This window comes from Pinus tabuliformis, chromosome Q (genome assembly GCF_031772625.1).
Source record: "Pinus tabuliformis cultivar Carrire ecotype Pingquan chromosome Q, CPIR1, whole genome shotgun sequence".
NCBI classification, from domain to species: Eukaryota; Viridiplantae; Streptophyta; class Pinopsida; order Pinales; family Pinaceae; genus Pinus; species Pinus tabuliformis.
This window is the reverse complement of record NC_142296.1, coordinates 808093415-808095914: the sequence shown is the minus strand read 5'-3', so window position 1 is coordinate 808095914 and position 2500 is coordinate 808093415. Positions and strand designations below refer to the sequence as shown.

The following is a 2500-nucleotide window of genomic DNA, read 5'->3' as shown; positions in this document are numbered from 1 at the left end:
GACGCCTTTTTGATTGGGTGCCTTGTTTGATTTATTTTTGGTTAGCGTACATCTTGCTCGGCGTGCTGTTGAGCTTCTCTCTTTTCTTGGGATCTTTGTTTCTTTGGTGTTGTTTTCTTCCCTTCTTCCTTTTGCCCCTAGCCTTACGGAGGAGAGGTGGGATTGTTGTGGATTGGTGTTCGGGAAGGACGAAAAGCAATACGAGTTCCCAGGGTGGCCACCCTAGTCCTTCTCGATCGCCATCCCCTGCAATTCCCGCCTTTTTCCGAAGGCACAGGTTTTGGGAAGCTGTTTCTCTGTTTGAGCCTCCCCTTGTGAGCCGGTAGCCACGTTTTATATCTCTTTCTTTCCTGTTGTTTTCTTCCCTTCTTGCTTTTGGCCCCTTAGCTTTATGGAGAAAAGGTGGGATTGTCGTGGATTGGTGTTCAGGGAGGACGAAAAGCTGTGCGAGTTCCGAGGGTGGCCACCCTAGTCCTTCTCGATCACCGTCCCCTGAAATTTCCCCCCTTTTTGCGAAGGCACGGGGGCGGGGAAGCTTGTTCCCTGTTTGAGCCTCCCCCCATGAGCCGATGGATGCATTTGATATCTCTCTTTCTTTCATGTTGTTTTCTTCCCTTCTTTCGGCCCCTAGCTTTACGGAGGAAAGGTGGGATTGTTGTGGATTGGTGTTCGGGAAGGACGAAAAGCAGTGAGAGTTCCCAGGGTGGCCACCCTAGTCCTTCTCGATCGTTTTCCCCTGCAGTTCCCCCCCTTTTGCGAAGGCACGGGGTTGGGGAAGCTTGTTCTCTGTTTGAAGCCTCCTCCCCTTGTGAGCTGGTAGCCACGGTTGATATATCCCTTTCTCTCTTGTTGTTCTCTTCCCTTCTTCTTCGTGGCCCCTAGCTTTACGGAGAAAAGGTGGGACTGTTGTGGATTGGTTTTCCGGAAGGACGAAATGTAGTGCGAGCTCCCAGGGTGGCCACCCTCGTCCTTCTCGAGCGTCGTCCCCTTCAATTCCCCCCTTTTTCCAAAGGCACGGGGCTTGGGAGGCTTGTGCTTTGTTTGTGCTTTGTTTTGTACCATGTTCTCTTACTTTCGGTCCCTAGCTCTACGGAGAAAAGGGGGAATTGTTGTGGGCTGGTGTCGGGGAAGGGCTAAAAGCAGCGCGAGCTCCCGGGGTGGCCACGCTAGTCCTTCTCGGTCGCTGTCCCATGCATTTCCTCCCTTTTTGCGAGGGCATGGGGCTGGGGGGAGATTGTCCTCTGTTCGAGCCTCCCCCCGTGAGGGGGTTAGACACCTTTGTTTCTCTTTCTCTCATGCATTTTTCCTCCTTTTTCCCCTTGGCCTTACATTTGTTGTGGGGGGTTGCCCCTATTCAGTTTTGTGGCCGGTTTTTTGGTAATACGTGGAAACGACTCTCGGCAACGGATATCTCGGCTCTTGTTACGATGAAGAATGTAGCGAAATGCGATACTTAGTGTGAATTGCAGAATCCCATGAATCATCGAGTTTTTGAACGCAATTTGTGCCCGAGGCCTCGGTCGAGGGCACGTCTGTCTGGGCGTCGCATCCCATTCAAACGCGCTCCCTGCAATATGCTAGGGAGCAGCGGAGCTGGTCGTCCGTGCCCCATGTGGTGCGGTCGGCTGAAATACCTCAAGCGATGTTTCGTGGTGTGCGTCGGCGAGCGGTGATCTTGTCCCCTTGGATGGGCAGTCAGCGTTAGCTGATGCGGGTTTTGTGTGGCATCGCTTGAACTTGCTTTTCTCTCTCTTGTCCTCCCATGGGGTAGGGTGGATTTAGCTCCAACTTTGCGACCTCAGCTCAGGCAAGAACACCCGCTGAGTTTAAGCATATAATTAAGCGGAGGAAAAGAAACTTACAAGGATTCCCCTAGTAGCGGCGAGCGAACCGAGAAGAGCCCAGCATGAAAATCAGGCGGCGGCACCGCCTGAATTGTAGTCTGTAGAAGCGTCCTCAGCGACGGACCTGGGCCAAGTCCCTTGGAAGGGGGCGCCTGAGAGGGTGACAGCCCCGTCGGCCCGGGACCCTGCGCATCACGAGGTGTTGTCGGTGAGTCGGGTTGTTTGGGAATGCAGCCCTAATTGGGTGGTAAATTCCATCCAAGGCTAAATACGGGTGAGAGACCGATAGTGAACAAGTAATGCGAGGGAAAGATGAAAAGGACTTTGAAAAGAGAGTTAAAGAGTGCTTGAAATTGCCGAGAGGGAAGCGGATGGAGGCTGTCGATGCATCTCGGTCGGATGTGGAACGGCCCAGGCTAGTCCGCCACTCGACTTGAGGTGCAAACCAACACGGGCTGCTACATCGTCACAAGCACGGGTGGATTACTGCATGTCAGTTTGCCGCTGCGGTGGTCGAGGAATGAAGTGTGCGTCCTTGTGGTGGGCTGTGTGCACCTGCGCGCTCGTGGTGTTGGTTGGCGGGCTTTCCATTCAACTCGTCTTGAAACACAGACCAAGGAGTCTAACATGTGTGCGAGTCGGCGGGTTTTAAAACC

At 53.4% G+C, this 2500-nt stretch overlaps 2 non-coding genes across 2 annotated transcripts in view; both read left to right on the top strand.

The window, feature by feature from the left end:
• Window positions 1-1392: 1392 nt before the first annotated feature.
• On the top strand, window positions 1393-1546 carry LOC149222110 (5.8S ribosomal RNA). Its single transcript, XR_016249723.1, has one exon. It is a non-coding gene; the product is annotated as a 5.8S ribosomal RNA (ribosomal RNA).
• Window positions 1547-1793: 247 nt separating this feature from the next.
• Window positions 1794-2500, top strand: part of LOC149222109 (25S ribosomal RNA) — a 3407-nt gene continuing 2700 nt past the window's right edge. Inside the window, exon 1 of the ribosomal RNA XR_016249929.1 lies at window positions 1794-2500. This exon is cut by the window's right edge and continues 2700 nt beyond it. This is a non-coding gene — a ribosomal RNA (25S ribosomal RNA).